The 19423-nt window shown below is 41.6% G+C and overlaps 1 protein-coding gene across 4 annotated transcripts in view; it reads right to left on the bottom strand.

Annotated features, from left to right (window-relative positions):
• Positions 1 to 19423, bottom strand: part of pcdh11 (protocadherin 11) — a 739867-nt gene that overhangs the window by 589342 nt on the left and 131102 nt on the right. The gene's annotated exons all lie outside the window — the stretch shown is intronic.

Here is a 19423-nt window from a genome sequence, read left to right as displayed (position 1 = left end):
GATATTTGGACAATTGGACTGCATTCTGGGAAAGGTGGGACCTGTATAAACAGGATGGGTTGCACCTGAACCAGAAGGGCACCAATATCCTGGGGGGTAGGTTTGCTAGCACTCTTCGGGGGGGTTTAAACTAATTTGGCAGGGGGATGGGATCCGGACTTGTAGTCGAGCAAGTAAGCTAGCTGTGTGTCAGGATGTCCAAGACTGTAGGGAGGCTGTGGAGAAGGTAGCACTGACAGGGACTACTTGCAGACACAGAGATGGGCTCAAGTGCGTATACTTCAATGCAAGGAGTATCAGAAATAAGGTGGGTGAACTTAAGGCGTGGATCAGTACCTGGGACTACGATGTTGTGGCCATCACGGAAACATGGATAGATGAGGGACAGGAATGGCTGTTGGAGGTTCCTGGTTACAGATGTTTCAGTAAGATTAGGGAGGGTGGTAAAAAAGGAGGGGGGGTGGCATTGCTAATTAGAAATGGTATAACGGCTGCAGAAAGGAAGTTTGAGGGGGATCTGCCTCTGGAGGTAGTATGGGCTGAAGTCAGAAATAGGAAAGGTGCAGTCACCCTGTTGGGTGTTTATTATAGGCCCCCCAATAGCAGCAGAGATGTGGAGAAACAGATTGGGAAACAGATTTTGGAAAGGTGCAGAAGCCACAGGGTCGTAGTCATGGGCGACTTCAACTTCCCAAATATTGATTGGAAGCTCTTTAGATCAAGTAGATTGGATGGGGCGGTGTTTGTGCAGTGTGTCCAGGAAGCTTTTCTAACGCAGTATGTAGATTGTCCAACCAGAGGGGAGGCCATATTGGATTTGGTACTCGGTAATGAACCGGGACAAGTGGTGGGCTTGTTAGTGGGTGAACATTTTGGTGATGGTGACCACAATTCTGTGACTTTCACCTTGGTTATGGAGAGAGATAGGTGCGCACAACAAGGAAGTTTTTACAATTGGGGGAAGGGAAATTACGATGCTGTAAGACAGGATTTGAGGAGCATACATTGGGAGCATAGGCTGTCAGGGAAGGATGTGGTGGAAATGTGGAACTTTTTCAAGGAGCAGATACGACGTGTCCTTGATATGTATGTACCGATCAGGCAGGAAAGAAATGGTCGTGTGAGGGAGCCTTGGTTGACGAGGGAGGTTGAATGTCTAGTAAAGAGGAAGAAGGAGGCTTACATAAGGTTGAGGAAACAAGGTTCAGACAGAGCAGTGGAGGGATACAGGATAGCCAGAAGGGACCTGAAGAAAGGGATTAGGAGAGCTAAGAGAGGGCATGAAAAATCCTTGGCGGATAGGATCAAGGATAACCCCAAGGCATTCTATGCATATGTGAGAAACCTGAAAATGACGAGAACGAGGGTAGGTCCGATCAAGGACAGTGGTGGGAGACTGTGTATTGAGTCGGAAGAGATAGGAGAGGTCTTGAACAAGTACTTCTCTTCAGTATTTACGAACGAGAGGGACCGTATTGTTGAAGAGGAGAGTGTGAAACGGACTGATAAGCTAGAAGAGATACCTGTTAGGAAGGAAGATGTGTTGGACATTTTGAACAACTTGAGGATAGACAAGTCCCCCGGGCCTGACGGGATATATCCTAGGATTATGTGGGAAGCAAGAGAGGAAATTGCAGTACCGTTGGCAATGATCTTCTCGTCTTCACTGGCAACGGGGGTGGTACCAGGGGACTGGAGAGTAGCAAATGTTGTGCCCCTGTTCAAAAAAGGGAATAGGGATAACCCCGGGAATTACAGGCCAGTTAGTCTTACTTCTGTGGTAGGCAAAGTAATGGAAAGGGTACTGAGGGATAGGATTTACGAGTATCTGGAAAGACACTGCTTGATTAGGGACAGCCAGCACGGATTTGTGAAGGGTAGGTCTTGCCTTACAAGTCTTATTGAATTCTTTGAGGAGGTGACCAAGCATGTGGATGAGGGTAGAGCAGTGGATGTAGTGTACATGGATTTTAGTAAGGCATTTGATAAGGTTCCCCATGGTAGGCTTATGCGGAAAGTCAGGAGGCATGGGATAGAGGGAAATTTGGCCAATTGGATAGAAAACTGGCTAACCGGTCGAAGGCAGAGAGTGGTGGTAGATGGTAAATATTCAGCATGGAGTCCAGTTACAAGTGGAGTTCCGCAGGGATCAGTTCTGGGTCCTCTGCTGTTTGTAATTTTTATTAATGACTTAGAGGAGGGAGTCGAAGGGTGGGTCAGTAAATTTGCAGATGATACGAAGATAGGTGGAGTTGTGGACAGTGAGGAGGGCTGTTGTCGGCTGCAGAGGGACTTAGATATGATGCAGAGCTGGGCTGAGGAGTGGCAGATGGAGTTCAACCCTGCCAAGTGTGAGGTTGTCCATTTTGGAAGAACAAATAAGAATGCGGAATACAGGGTTAATGGTAGGGTTCTTGGTCAGGTGGAGGAACAGAGGGATCTTGGGGTCTATGTACATAGATCTTTGAAGGTTGCCACTCAGGTGGATAGAGTTTGTAAGAAGGCCTATGGAGTATTGTCATTCATTAGCAGAGGGATTGAATTCAAGAGTCGTGAAGTGATGTTGCAGCTGTACAGGACTTTGGTTAGGCCACATTTGGAGTATGTGTGCAGTTCTGGTCGCCTCACTTTAGGAAAGATGTGGAAGCTTTGGAGAGGGTGCAGAGAAGATTTACCAGGATGTTGCCTGGAATGGAGAGTAGGTCGTACGAGGATAGGTTGAGAGTTCTCGGCCTTTTCTCGTTGGAACGGCGAAGGATGAGGGGTGACTTGATAGAGGTTTATAAGATGATCAGAGGAATAGATAGACAGTCAGAAACTTTTTCCCTGGGTACAACAGCGTGTTACAAGGGGACATAAATTTAAGGTGAAGGGTGGAAGGTATAGGGGAGATGTCAGGGGTGGGTTCTTTACCCAGAGAGTGGTGGGGGCATGGAATGCGCTGCCCGTGGGAGTGGTAGAGTCAGATTCATTGGCGACCTTTTAGCGGCATTTGGATGGGTGCTTAATCTAGGATAGAAGTTCGGCACAACATCGTGGGCCGAAGGGCCTGTTCTGTGCTGTATTGTTCTATGTTCTATGTTCTAGTGGACCCAGCACCGATCCTTGTGGCACTCCACTGGTCACAGGCCAAGTGTGAAAAACAACCCTCCACCACCACCCTCTGTCTTCTATCTTTGAGCCAGTCCTGTATTCAAATGGCTAGTTCTCCCTGTATTCCATGAGATCTAACCTTGCTAATGAGTCTCCCATGGGGAACCTTGTCGAATGCCTTACTGAAGTCCATATAGATTATATGTGATTAAATTAGTTTGAAGAATTGACAGTGGTTTGATTCACATCACCTTCTGAGCTGATGGAAGAGATTATGTTCATTTGGGAAAACTGGAATATCTCTAGCTTGTCCACTCTGGATATGGTCACAGCCATTTTTCTCCCCATTGTGTATATTTGACTTGACAGTGATAGAGTATGACAGTGAGGACTCTTCAGTCAGCTTCCATCTCTGCATGGCTCCAAACATCCTCCTTCCTATGAAGCCCATAAGCTAAATGAGCATGCACTTGTCCACCTTCTACCCCTCAGCTGCTCACATACAAGGTTCACATTGTTTAGAAATAGTACCAAATTTGTTTTATGGTAATTAAGTTATCAGATATAAGAGATCATTGCACTGAAGAAAAACTCAATCTACACTGGAACCCAGAAATGAACTGAAATTGCTTCAGATCAACACAAGTTAGAAATAAGTTAGCAGTGAGGAGAACTGGCAGAAATTTTATTTCTCATCAGCAGTAATAAGTCAGATTGCACATCCTCTTCTAGATATTAGGTCTCCATTGGCTAAATGCATGAAGTATTGCAGGACTCATTAATAAAAGTTCCCAAGGCTATATTGAGCGAGTTAATCTCAGACAATTGATTTCACTGTCAATATGAGGAAAGAGAACAAGGGAAAAAAGAACATATCGAGGGATTTGTACGCCTGTTAAACAAGGCAGTAATCCTTGCTGTGAATATAGATATATATATATATGGACATCAGGATCAAACTTGCTTTGATGTCTCTAGTCATCAAGTAGTCTGCTGATACTCACCATTTTGAATCATATGAGAATTATGCAGTTAAAGACAACTGTTTTCCCTCCATTAAAGGTACTGATCCATTCTGGGGAGAGGTATGAGGAACTACATTTTGATGGACATTAAAATGTAACAAATTTATAAATCAAAATAGGTGGAGTAAGAGATGAAAGCTTAAAATTCTGGAAATGTCAATAATTATAATGTTTAAATGCTATTACTTCTGAAAACTTGCTTTTGCCTTCTCATTTTCTCATATCCAGGTCAACAACAAATGGATGCATTGCAACATTATTTCCTGCCAACAGGTCTAATGCTTCTCAAGTGCTTTGTTGTGTTTCTTACCAACATTATACAATTACACTCCATGTAGTTTCAATGCTTTATTCAGTTTGTATTGGCTGAACTATTGTTCCCTACTTAATGAACTGGAACTCCTATGACTTACAACAGCATGTACCATCACCAGCACCTCAGTGGTTAAATCAAGTTGGATTACGCAACAAATATGCTTGCTCTTCCCTATTTTATTCACTGTACTGAGAATAAATGTGCAACACTGTTCTAACTTATTGAATTTACTTAACTAATTTGTTAATCAAATTACTTTTTTCACAGAATAAAATTGACACTTGTACAGGTGCATGCATGGTTAGATATAATAGCTGCATTTACTCAGATTTATACTCAGAACATGCATTGTGCAATGGCAATCATCATATACGTTTGAAATTATATTTTGTTAATTTGAATTATTTTCTTATAAAAAGCCACCCATAATGTCATGAAAAGGAATGACAGAATTAGACTTTTGCAATTTAATGCAGTTATTTAATACCTTCACTGCAAACTTTACATTAGGAGCTTTCAATGACAAGTGATTCTAAAATGGTAGCTACGCAATATAATGCAATATACAATGTGATATGTAGTATTGAGGCTCTATTTACATGCAAATATAATTACATCCTATTTATGCACTCAGATCATCTCCCACCAGAATAAAATAAAACAGAAAGTATTTAATGTGAATTCATGATAAGGAAGTACTATCGTGAAGCAAATAAAATATTGTACTAACATGACTTGACAGTAGGCGAAGAAATGCTAGATCTATTCTGAACTAAATAATCACAAATTTAGAAGCATTTCTAAACTTAGGTCAATGTTCTAACACTCCAAACTGTGACCCAGTTTGCAGCCCTTAGATTCAGTGGGTCTGGGCCTCTGAAGTAAAATTATTTTTTACATGATGGGGACATTTTCTTGTTTATGTCTGGTCTTTGTCATACCACTTCGGCCATGACGAGTCAGTTTGCATACCTTAATCCTTCTCTTTGCTTGAAGCTAAAGTGAATGGAAAGAAGCTTTAATCAATTAGCTTCCAGTGATAGAATATGCTTAGAACATGTCTGGCAAAAAAGATTAGAGATCAAAAAGAGAAATTTCTCTCTCAAACATTCTGCAATACTGAATGATTATATATATATTGCAAATTACTGAATAGCTGTATGAATAAATATATATAGAAAACATATAAAAATAATACATATAGCTTTATTTCACATCATATAACGCATCATCTGTAACTGTTCGTAATTTGGAAACTAAAGTCATATAGGACTGAATATTGTCCTGGGAGCAGGGTTCCAAATCCTCAGTATAGAAGTCAGGGAAAGCCCACCTCCATATGGCCAACTCAGCTCAGAGCTGTTTAATGACCACTGGGTTATTAATTGGCTTAAATTGGGTCTTCGAAACACATCATTGAGAATGCCAGCCTCTGGGAACTGCCTGCCAATCATTGGCTGGTGTCACTGTTATCCTCACAAGGCCATCCAGAACAGGTGTCATTGGGAGACTCTGCCACAGTCCCCACGGTAGGCACTCAGTGACGTAGCAGACCCCAAGATGCTCAGTCAGACACATGTCACATGGAGAGTTGAATTCAAGACTCTGACTTCTCCTGATGCAATTAAATTCCCAGGAGGCCTTTAAGATACTAATAATTGGCGATATAATCACAATTGACTGACTTACAGACTGCATGAAGTCTCCCCCATCACTGAGAATACTGTGATCAGGATGAATGGACAGTGGGATGGTACAACTGGCATGGTGTCCAATTTTAAAGTTTAGTCCTCACTTGTTATTCTGCCTCAGAGAGGCTGGGGAGGGTGGGATATGATTAGTAGGGGAGAGGAGAGGCAAAATTTCAGCTATGATTATGACTGGTGATCACAGTCTGAATGCTGGCGAGTTAGTTTGAACGGCAATTATTAAACATGATCTTCAATAACATCAAACTGACTCATTCAATCAAACTGACTTAATTTCAACATCATCCAAACTTGTGGTATACAGGTTAGAACATCAAATTGCATCATTTCTAACTCAGTCAAGAAATTATCATTTAGAATAGGTATTCCAGATTAATTTACCTAAATAAAAAGTATGGGCAAGAACTAATGGTATAAAACGTTGTCAAGAATACATGATCTAAAATCTCTTAAATCAAGAAAAAAAATTTGCTAGCCATTGTACCCGTGCTTGATACAAGTATGAGATACACGTCAGCAACAGCAAATCACTCCCATTTGTTGCCATGTCAGCCGAGTCAACTCGCAAGTACTTTTAGATGTTTTGAAGTGATGAAAGGCTCTATAGACATGTAACATTTTCTTTCTTTATGTTCCAGACTGTGGGCAGTATTGTGCTAACAGTCTGTACACTCAGACTGGTGAACTCTAACCTGCTTTGTCTCATTTTAGTGAAATGGCAAAGAGAAAGGAGAGTTTCATCCCATCAGGGCTGATCAGTTTTAAACTGGGTCTTGGGTTTAGGAAGTCATGGCACTGACCCAGCTCAGTCCACTCAGCTCTTGTTTGCTCAATTTTCCTATATATCCTCCTTACTGCTGTGGTTCTGCATTGGCACTCCAATATATTTTCTGTAAGGATGCTGCTGCAGCCACTTTATTGCTCCATATTCTACTGGTCGGTATTTTCACAGAACCAGCTGTCATAGAGTCATACTGCATGGAAACAGACCCTTTGGTCCAACTTGTCCATTCCAAATGAATCCCAAACTGAACTAGTCGCACTTGCTTGCTTCTGGCCCATATGCCTTCAAACACTTTCCTATTCATGTCTTTTAAACATTTTCCCACCACCACCAGGTGAATGGTAACATAAACTCCTTTCCCCAAACTTCCACCCAACCTTGCTCATATTCATGATAAACAGAATGACCACTGAAAACTCTGTGTGGTTATATTGGCTTATATACAGAACCTCTGCTGTCACTATGGCAACTGCTTTGTGAATGGCTCAATTTTGAACTCACTCTCCTTCAGAATGTGCATAAACAATAAGTTCTATGACATATCTTTAGGCACTTTTATTTTCATGAGTTGATTTAGCAAATGCTGTGTTTTGAAGGAACAATGATTTGTAATGGGACAAAAAAAAAACTGCAGATACTGGAATCTAAAGTAGACAAACAGGAGGCTGGAAGAACACAGCAAGCTAGGCAGCATCAGGAGGTGGGGAAGTCAACGTTTCTGGTATTAACCCTTCTTCAGGACTCCTGAAGAAGAGTTATATCCAAAATGTTGACTTCTCCACCTCCTGATGCTGTGAGTGTAGTGCTGGAAAAGCACAGCAGGTCAGGCAGCTTCCGAGGAGCAGGAGAATCGATGTTTCGGGCATAAGCCCTTCATCAGGAATGAGGCTTGTGGGTCGCGGCTGAGAGATAAATGGGAGGGGGACTGGGGTTGGGGGGAGGTAGCTAGGAAAGCAGTAGATAGATGAAGGTGAGGGGGAAGGCGGTAGGTCAGAGAGGGCAGTAATGGGTCCAGAGGGTGGTGCCAAGTTGGAGGCTTGGGACTGGTATAATGTGTGGGGAGGGAAAATGCTTCCTGACCTCCTGTTCTTTTCCACCACCACATTCTCGACTCTCCGACTTTCTCCCACCTCCCGATACTACCTGACGTGCTGTGTTCATCCAACCTCCTGTTGTCTGCAATGATTTGTAATGCTAAGGTTCAGAAATAAAACCTTACAGCTGGTCTCCTTGTATGCAGGGGAAAGAGAGAGGTCTTGCCACATTGCATATTATATCCAACAAATGGTTAAGAGCAAAGGTCATTCCAGATTGATAAAGTCATTCAGCATGGAAACAGACCCTTCAGTCAGACCCATCCATGCTGACCAAGTTTTCCAAACTAAACTAGTCCCATTTGCCTGCTTTTGGCCCATATCCCTCTCAACCCTTCCTATTCGTGTACCTATCCAAATGTCTTTTAAATGTTGTAACTATATCTGCATCTACTACTTCCTCTGGCAGTTCGTTTCACATTTGAAGCACAGGTCCCTTTTAAATCTTTCTCCTCTTACCTTAAAAATATGCCCTCTAGTTTTGAACTCCCTCACCCTAGGGAAAAGTCCATATCGATTCACCTAATCAATGCCCCTTATGATTTTATAAACCTCTATAAGGTCACTCCTCAACCTCCTATGCTCCAGTGAAAAAGGTCCCAGCCTATCCAGTCTCTCCGTATAATTCAAACCCTCCTGATCCAGCAACATCCTTGTAGATCCTGTCTGAACCCGTTCCAATTTAACGACATCCTTCCTATAGCAGGGTTACCAGAACTGTACAAAGTACTCCAAAAATGGGCTCCTGTGCAACTTCAACATAACATCCCAACTCCTATTCTCAATGATCTGAGCAACGAAGGCAAGTGTGCGGAATGTCTTCCTGTCTAACTGTGATACAACTTTCAAAGAAGTATGCACCTGAACTCCTTGGTCTCTCTGTTCAGCAACACTACCCAGGGCCGTGTATAAGTCCGACCCTTGTTTGTTTTCCCAAAATTCAATACCTCATGTTTATCTAAGCTAAACTCCATCTGCCACTCTCTAGTCCATTGGCCCAATTGATCAAGATCCTTTTGAAATCTTAGATAACCATCTTCACTGTCCACTGTACCACCAATTTAGGTGTCATCTACAAACTTACAAACTATGCATCCCAAATTCTCATCCAAATTGTTTATATAAATGACAAACAACAGTGGATCCAGCCCGATCATTGCGGAACACCGCTGGTCACAGGTCTCCAGTCCGAAAAACACTATCCAGCACAATACTCTGTCTCCTAACAGCCAGCCAATTTTGCATCCACTTGGCAAGCTTTCCCTGAATCCCATGTGATCTAACTTTACTAACTAGTCTATCGTGCAAAACCTTGTCAAATGCTTTACTAAAGTTCACATAGACAATATCTACCACTCTGCCCTCATCTACCTTTTTGATCATGTCCTCCAAAAGATCAATCAAGTTTGTGAGACATGATTTCCCACACACAAAGCCATGCTGACTATCTCTAATCAATCCTTGCCTCACCAAATGCATGTAAATCCTATCTCTTGGAATACACTCCATCAACTTACCCACCATTGATATCAGATTCATCAGTCTATAGTTCCCAGGCTTCTGCTTACAGCCTTTCTTAAATAAAGACACAACTTTAGCCACACTCCAATCCTTGAGCACCTCACTTGGTTGTAGATGACACAAATATCTCTGCGAGGTGCTCTGCAATTTCTTCCCTAACTTCCCACAACATCCTGGGATAAACTTGATTAGAACCTTGATTTATCCACCTGCATGTTTCTTGGACCCCTAGCGCCTTCCTTTCTGTAATGCAGATTGTTTTCAAAACATCAATATTCATTTCCTTGAGATCCCTGGCCTCCACGTCTTTCTCCACAGCAAATACTAATGCAAAATATTTGTTTAGTATCTCTCCCATCTCCTGTGGTTCCACAAATAGACCACCTCATTGATCTTTAAGGGGCCCTGTTCTCTCTCTAGTTGGTCTTTTGCTCTTACTGTATTTGTTGAATCTCTTTGGATTATCCTAACCTTACCTACCAAGGCTATCTCAAATCCCCTTTTTGCCCTCCTGATTTTCCTCTTAAGAATGCCCCTGCAGCCCTTATACTCTTCATTAGATTCCCGTGATCCTAGTTGTCTCTACCTAACATATGCCTCCTCTTATTCTTGATGGGAGCCTTCATTGTTCTCTACTCCTATCAGCCTTACTTTTTATTCTAATAGGAACATATTGCCTCTGAACTCTCGTTAGCTCACTTTTGGAAATCTCCCGTTTGCCAGTTGTCACCTGAAAACAGTCTACATCAATCAACTTTTGAAACTTTGTGTCTCACGCAGTCAAAATTGGCCTTACTCCAATTAAGAACTTTTATACAAGACTTATCCTTTCCATAACTACTTTAAAATGAATAGAATTATGATCACTGGTCCCAAAATGCTCCTCCACTAACACTTCAGAGACACTTGCCCTGTCTTATTTCTCAAGAGAAGGTCAAGTTTTGCTCCTTCTTCAGTCGGTAAATCTACTTAATAATAAAGAAAATTTTCTTGAACACATTTAACAAATTTGTCCCCATTTAAGCCCTTACCACTATGACAGTCCTTGCTCGTTATCTCTACAAACTTGCAACCAAATCAAATTAGTTATTGTTTTTTTCAAATGCAAAAGACATATTCTAAGATTTGAGACATGAATTTAAAACAATTCAATTTAAATTTACTCTCATTTTACCAATGTAAATGTGTAAATCATGAATATCTTTGTAAAATGTAACTGTCCCTCAGAAAATTGTATTAGTTCAAAATATTCGAAGAAACATTTGTTGATAATAGACAAAATTCTTTCAATGAATGAGAAAAATCTATTAAACTCTACACTTGAAGAATTTGTTTTTATCTATGTGTTCAAGCACTGCCACAAATTAATTTACAATAACCTAAGTTTCCAGTACACTCTGAAAAAACAGCATGAATTTTGACAGACTGTAGAAATTCAGAAAAATTACATGCTTAAATCTCTTCATTAAGTGCATTAGTGTACACTTAAAGCTAAAATCAAACATACAAATTATAAACAAAAGCTGTGGTTAGGCACTGAGTCACATACTTAGCTACCAAAACAACAATATTGTTTGCATTGACAATATATTATGCATAGCAAACTTAACAGTGTGTCAGTTTTAAAATCTGATGCAAGAAAAAGCATTACAAACCCTTTGCAATGCAAGACCGATTAATGAATTATTGGTGAATTTTGAAGTAGTATTATGAAGTGAACACTTCTTCACTAATACCTATTTTAAAAATGAAGAACTTTTGGAATTCAAGAAGCATGTGTGTTCAAGTTTGTTTACTATTAAAATACAGTTATTCAATTACATATCTTGCCAGATATGCTAGATTCTTTCTCCGTGGATACAAAAGGATCTCATTTCTTGCCTCTAGCTTTGCCTCCTGAATTGCTTCAACATAATTCAGTGAAAATACCACAATCAAGATGGTGTCCCTTCATCATCAAACCAGTCTCAACTTATTCATACATCAAACTTTTTTCATTAGATAACAACATAGAGTCAAGTGGCAATCAACATTAAAGTTGCTGTCACCTGAAATGTGTTACTTAAATCACTGTATATAAATTGCAAAGGAGTTTGAAGTACTATTACAACAATTGTATTCATCTCTCCCAACTCCCCGATGGTGCTGAGTTTTTCATAAGATTGCATGGGTGGCTGTCATCCTCTTCGGGTCTTTTGCCCAAGAGACCATTTTTCACCAAACAACTTTAACAACTGGGAGGTCACTTGACTGAAGTGTTACCACAGTGGAGCTTCATCCTATCCATGCACAATTCTCACAAAATTGTGTGAGTGAACAGGAGCAAGAGCCCTACTTCCATTTCCTAAATATAGCTCCTAAGTCTAATTGTGAAGCAATTTAACAGTACCCCCCTCCAAACACTGCTAACTCAGCAGACACTGGAAATCGAATGTACAATATTCCAGTCTGCGCAGCAAACTTTGAACTTGTAACACAAACCTGCTAAGTCATCATGTTAGATGAGCTTTGTGCTAACTGCAGGAAGGTAAAAATACTTCTTACTTTCTGTTTGTTCCTACTTTATTTCCTTCCTATGGTCCTAGAGGCAATGACTGCTGACAGATGGATCTCTAGGCACTGACAGCCTATAGGTTCTTTCACACCTGTTTGTTGGTCTGTTCATTGGAAGACACTGTCCAAAAAAAGTCATTAAAAGTCAGTCCGATATTACAAACACACATCTACATTCCAAGGGATCACTGAATCTAAATCCAGAGTGAGACAATTATTGATTCCTTTCCTTTTTTCCCAAGTTCAGGGTGATATCAATCACTGTTTGTTAGGCCACAAGATGGCTACGTTAGCAGCTGTCTTGCCAATGCCAACAGAAATGCCTCAACAAATATTATTAAATCAGATTACCCCATAATTATCACACTGATCTTTCAGCAAACTGCCATTTCACAGGTCAGTAAGAAAACAGCTGAGGTACTAATAGCATTTACCCACTGAATGATTTAGAGAATTAAAGCAAATTACTCACTGATACCTTGTCCCAATCACAGATTATAGTGTTTGTTTTACACTACATTGAGAAACATGTATATTGAGGTTTTTTTGTTTCAACACATTATTTTGTATTACCATTATTTTGTATCATGTTTATATATTGGGTTATGAATCCTACCTAAGACTTTCAATCGCAACACTTTGAAATCTTGCTTCTGTACTTCCATCGCTGGTTAACTAATTCCTACACCTTGGCCACACGATTCATAGATGTGGCGAGGATGTTTAAGATCAGCTCTTACAAACACAGTATTTGTGCTCATGCAATGGCAGCTGCTGCAGTGGAGTAGTGAAGGGACTTCAGGCACCTTTTTGTGTGTAGTGACAGCTTTCTCCATGCTACTGTCAAACACCTTATTGCAGCAATAACAGAGGTATGCTTCCTGCAAGACAAGAGGGGCATCATTTCATAGGGTTGTGTCTTGTCTAAAGCACTGTATACTGTGGTTATACATTTAATTTTGTAAATATCACAACTGAGCATTTACTGTATACAGACATATATACTGGTAGATATGTCAGTGTGTTTGTACACTGTAAGTCTCAAGTGGAAATGTTAACATGATGAAGTAAGGTCATATCACTGGAGGTGGCACACGAAGGACCATCTTGTATTCATGATAACAGGAGCAAGAGTTAATCATACTTGTAAAGCAGTGGAAGAAGTCTTCTTCCTCCTCTGGACTTTCACACAAAGTTGTAATGCTCAAAGTCTCAACAAACGAGATGGGCATTGCATCATTCCACAATTGACTTTAAAGGAGACTGAATAGTCAGACTACATAAGTAGATGGAGGTCAGCAAGTGCATCTTAAACATGAGTCCTGAATGCACGTATTGGTGTTACACATTGACTGAAGTGTAGGTAATGCAGTTCCAGATACTATTATGCTCCAGAAAATACTGCTCATTTGCTTCCCACTACTTTCTATATCTTTGCATTCCAGATGGCAGAGAATGTGTTTTGTGATAGTATCCAAGGTTATTTCCATGAAAGAAGGAATAATATTTGGCCTCTGTTGAGATCTCTGTTAGGGTGGCATGGTGGCTCAGTGGTTAGCAATGCTGCCTCACAGCACCAGGGGCCCGGGTTCGATTCCAGCTTCAGGCTGTACATTCTCCCCGTGTCTACATGGGTTTCCTCCAAGTGCTCCGGTTTCCTTGCACAATCCAAACATACGTAAGTTAGGTGAATTGGCCATGCTAAATTGCCAATAGTGTTCAGGGATGTGTAGGTTAGGGGTAAATGTGGTATGGGTTTGGGTAGGATACTCTTCGGAGGGTCAGTGTGAACTTGTAGGGCTGAAAGGTCTATTTCTACGCTGCAGGCGAGGCAAGTGTTCAACAGGAACTTTCAAAAGGTTGTTTGGGGGAGGCTATTCACAGATAAAGGTATAATTACAAAGTGGGAAGCATTCAACAATCAGATTAAGAGAGTTCACAGACAGTATGTTCCTGTTAATGTGAAGGGTAAGGCTGGAAGATGGAGGGAGTGCTGGGTAACCAGAGGAATTGGGACTCTAGTCAAAAAAAAGGAGGCAGCAGGGATTGAATGAATCAGTAAGATCACAAAACATATGTGCAGAAATTAGGCCTTTCAGCCTATCCAGTCTGCTCCGCCATTCAATCATGGCTGATATCTCAACCTCATTCTCCCACTTTCTCACCATAGTTCTTGATACTCAAGAACCTATCTATCTCTGTCTTAAATATACTCTATGACCTGGCCTTCTGTAGCAATGAATTCCATAGATTCACCACTCTCTGGCTGAAGATGTTTGTCCTTATCTTTGTTCTAAAAGGTCTTCCCTTTATTCTAAGGCAATGCCCTCGGGTCCTAGTCTCTCTTACCAATGGGAACATCTTCCCAACCTCGACTCTGTCCAGGCCATTCAGTATTCTGTGTGTTTCAATTAGATCCCCCCTCATCCTTCTGAACTCCAGTAAGTATAAACCCAGAGTCCTCAGCCATTCCTCATATGTTAAGCTTTTCATTCCTGGGACCATTCTCATGAACCTCCTTTGAACATGCTCCAGGGCTAGTACATCCTTCTTGAAACACGGGGCCCAAACCTGTGCACAATGCTCCAAATGTAGTCTGACCAGAGCCTTATAGAGCCTCAGAAGTACATCCCTGCTTTCATAGAAGATCCTCTCAAAATAAATGCCATCATTGCATTTGCCTTCCTAACTACTGACTCAATCTGCAAGTTTTCCTTGAGAGAATCCGGGACGAGAATTCCCAAGTCTCTTTGCACTTCAGCCTTCTGAATTTTCTCCCCATTTAGAAACTTGTCCATGCCACTATTGTTTTTACCAAAGTGCATGACCTCACACTTTCCCACATTGTACTCCATATGCCACTTGTTTACCCACTCTGCTAATTTATCCAAATCCTCCTACAGCCTCCCACCTCCTCAATGCTACCTGTCCCTTGACCTATCTTTGTATCATCCGCAAACTTAGCCAGAATGCCCTCAGTTCCTTCATCCAGATCATTAATGTATAAAGTGAAAATTTGTGGTCCCTTGTGGAACACCACTTGTCACCGGCTGCCATCCTGAGAAGGACCCTTTTATCCCCATTCTTTGCTTTCTGCCAGACAGCCAGGCTTCTATCCATGGTAGACCTTGCCTCTGACACCATTGCCCTTGTCTTATTCAGCAACCTCCTGTGCAGCACCTTGTCAAAGGCCTTCTTGAAGTCTAGGTAGATAATATCCATTGGCTCGCCTTGGTCTAACCTGCTCATTACTTCCTCAAAGAATTCTAGCAGATTTGTCAGGCATGATCTCCCCTTGATAAAACCATGTTGATTTTGCCCTATTTTACCGTACACTTCCAAGTATTCAGAAATCCCATCCTTCACTATGGATTCTAGGATCATACCCATGACCGAGGTTAGACTAATCGGTCTGTAATTTTCTGGCTCTTGACTTACTCCCTTTTGAAAACAGAGGTGTCACGTTAGCGATTTTCCAGGCCTCTGGGACCTTCTCTGATTCTAGCCCTCCCTGGATGAGGAGAAGGGCAGCAGGAGTATACTTAAGAGGGAAATTAGGAGGGCAAAGATTGGACAAATCGAGTTAAGGAGAAACCGAAGAGATTCTATAAATATATTAAGGGCAAACAGTAACTAGGGAGAGAATAGGGCCCCATTAAAATCAAAGTGGCAACCTGCGTGTGGAAGCACAGGTGATGAGTGAGATACTAAATGAATATGTTGTGTCAAAATTTACTGTAGAGAAGGATATGGAAGCTAAAGAAACTGGGGGCATGAACAATGATGTCTTGTAAAGAGTTCATATTACAGAAGTAGTAGTACTGGAGGTCTTAAAATGCATAAAGGTAGATAAATCCTCAGAACTTGATCAGATGTTTCCCAGAACTTTGTGGGAAGCTAAGGAAGAGGTTTCTGGGCCCATCCCTGAGTTATTTGTATCATCAATAGCCATGATTGAAGTGTCAGAAGATAGAGGTTGGCTAACGTGCACTATTACTTCAGAAAGGCTGGAAGGAAAAGCCAGGGACCTAGAGATCAATGTGCCTGATGTCTGTTGTGGGTAAGTTATTTGAGGGCATTCTTAGGAACAGAATACACAAGTGTTTGTAAAGGCTAGGACTGATGAAGGATAGTTATGTTTTTTGAAGAGGTGACAGAGAAGATTGATGAAGGCAAAGTGTTAGACATTGTCTATATGGGCTTCAGCAATGCACTTGACAAGGTTCCACCTGATTGACTGATTTGATCACATGGGATCTGGGGGAGCTAGCCAATTAAATACAAAATTGGCTTGAAGGTAGGAGACAGTGGGTGGTAGTGGGGGGGCTGCTTTTCAGACTGGAGGCCTGTGACCAGTGGTGTGCCACAAGGATCGGTGCTGGTCCACTGCTTTTGTGTCATTTATATAAATGATTTGGATCTGAATAAAGGAGTTTTGGTTAGTAAGTTTGCAGATGACACCAAAATCGATAGTGTAATGAACAGTGAAGACCATTATCTCAGAGTACAATGGGACCCTCATCAGATCAGCCAATGGGCCAAGGAGTGGCCGATGGAGTTTAATTTAGATAAATGTGAGGTGTTGCATCTTGGTAAGGCAAACCAAGGCAGAACTGATACAGTTAATGGTGGGGCCCTGGGTAGTGCTGCCAAACAAAGAGACCTAGTGGTACAGGTTCACCGTTCCTTGAAACTGTAGTCACAAGAAGACAGAATAGTGAATAAGGTGTTTGGCATGCTTGCCTTCATTGGTCAGAACACTGAGTATATTGGAGTTGGGATGTCATGTTGCAGTTGTACAGGACATTAGTTAGGCCACTTTTGGAATATTGCATATAATTCTGTTTGCCCTTATATAGGAACGATGTTGTGAAACTTGAGAGGGTGTACGTTGCTGGGATTGGAAGATTTGAGCTAGAAGGAAAGGCTGAATAGGCTAGGGCGTTTTTCCCTGGGGTGTCAGAGACTGAGGGGTAGCTTTACAAAGGCTTGTAAAATCATAAGGGCAAAGATAGGATGAATAGCCAAGGTTTTTTTTCCCAGAATGAGGGAGTCCAAAATTAGAGGACATAGGTTTAAGGTGAGAGGTGAAAGTTTCAAAAGGGACCTTAGGGGCAACTTTTTCATGCAGAGGCTGGTACATGCATGGAACAAGCTGTCAGAGGAAGTGGCGGAGGCTAGTACAATAACAACATTTAAAAGGCATCTGGATGGGTGTGTGATTGGCAAGAGTTGAAAGGGTTCTGGGCCAAATGCTGGCAAATGGGAGTAGGTCAGTTTGGAATGTTTGATTGACGCAAATGAGTTGGACTGAAGGGTCTGTTTCTCTGCTTTTTAACTGTATGACTCTATAATAGATGCTCTGAGTGTTGCGCATGCACCCTCTCCTGAAACTGGACCACATGCCAGAATGGATGCCCCCCCCCCCCCCCCCCCCCCACACACACACACACACACACACACACACACACACAATCAAAGACCTGCCCTTGCACAGGAATTGCATCCTCCTGTGCAATGTTCCTCATCTGCGAGTAATGTTGTTACAATGAGACCAGCATAAATTGGATGTGAAGTTATAAGTCCTGATGGCTCTCTCAGAATTGTGGGATGGTTTTGATCATGTACAGAATGGCTACTTTTGTCCTTAATTTACAAGTACTGTGATAATATGAGGACCAACTTGTAAAGGGTTTCTTGTCATATGTATTTGCAATATCCTGAGGCCCATGATTATCATGGTGAATGTTGTAGCCATTGCAACTGAGTCAAGCTCTTTGATGCTCTTTATTCTATTTGGCTGTGAATGTTAGTGCTGTGGATAGTGACATGGAACGTGGCTTACCGATCTAATCCTCAATCTATTTTTGATTTATGCAAAGCAAATCCACCTCTTTTAGCATGAGTGTGAATTACACATTAATGGTTTTGAGCTCAAGACAAACTGGTCAAGGAGAAGGCAAAGTCAATAGCTGTCATCAAAATTAGATTTCAAGTAACACGATACATTAATACTAATTAGTGCTATACATGTTAAACACAGATACAACAGGATATAACTTCATGCGTTCTTGGCCATGCGCTTCTTAGACCCACTCAGTTTCAAGGTTCTGTTCTGGTTATGCTGTTTATACTCAGTGATGTCCAGCTCCATTACATCGTTATAACGTTGCACAAAAGCTCTGAAGCCCTTACACAACTGTAACAATTGTGAATTTCCATAATGACAAGAAAATAGTAAGAGTGAGGATGAACAATAGATACTCTACATGAGCAAACAGTGTATTAGTTATTACTTTGATACTGCTGTGTGCTGCTGATTGGGATAGACCAGAAGGATCTCCTGCTGAGCCTGAGCCATTAAGATTGGGATCCACTGGCAGAGCATGGCCATGCTCACCTCACAGCATTACCTCAGACAGGTTTGGCACTGGTTTTCCATCACATTGACGGAGTGCAGTGGAAGCCGGGACGCTAAATGTCTTCAAGGCCGAGATTGATAGGTTCTTGTTGTCTAGAGGAATTAAGGGCTACGGGGAGAACGCTGGCAAGTGGAGCTGAAATGCGCATCAGCCATGATTGAATGGCGGAGTGGACTCGATGGGCCGAATGGCCTTACTTCCACTCCTATGTCTTATGGTCTTATGGTCTTATGGTCTTATGGAAAGCAGGTACATGCTTTCTACCCACCCATCCCTCTCCAGCTCCTTCTTCCAGGTATGCAAGGCACTGGCTTCCCCACCTAACCCAAGTGCCCTCCATCTGACTTTGAGCTGGTCACATGAACTTGCTTCTTTGTGTAAGGCGGTCATGCCCATCTGGTCTCTTCCTTGGCACAAAACACTGTGCAACCTTCTCAGCACAATATTCTTCCTGCAATCTGTTTGGATGTGGCAATGGAAGTAAAATAAAATTGCCCTGTCAAGTCCAGTAGCCTTATCCTTCTACTCCCATGAGTTAAAGCCAGAAATGTGCAATGAATTGAAGCAAGATATTGTAAATGCTGAAAATAAAAACAGAAAGTGCTGGAGATGATCAGTAGGTCTGACAGCATCTGCGTACAGAGAGGCAGAATTACTGTTTCAAGTCCAATGTGACACTTCTTCGGAGTGGGTTTCTTGGACGCAAAATGTTAAATCTGTTTCTCACTCTGCCAGAACTACTGAGTTTCTCAAGCACTTCCTCGTTTACTTGTGAATAACTATTTGCTACTTCTGTGATATAACTATCGAGCAGATTCCAAATGGGTCCAAAAGGATACTCCACCCATTCAAACAGATACACCATTTTCAGACCTGATCCGACAAAATCAAATCTGCACACCATGT

The sequence above is a fragment of the Chiloscyllium punctatum genome, chromosome 25 (assembly GCF_047496795.1).
Source record: "Chiloscyllium punctatum isolate Juve2018m chromosome 25, sChiPun1.3, whole genome shotgun sequence".
Taxonomy (NCBI): domain Eukaryota; kingdom Metazoa; phylum Chordata; class Chondrichthyes; order Orectolobiformes; family Hemiscylliidae; genus Chiloscyllium; species Chiloscyllium punctatum.
Note: the sequence above shows the minus strand (reverse complement) of the source record. Positions and strands in the feature narration are given on the sequence as shown.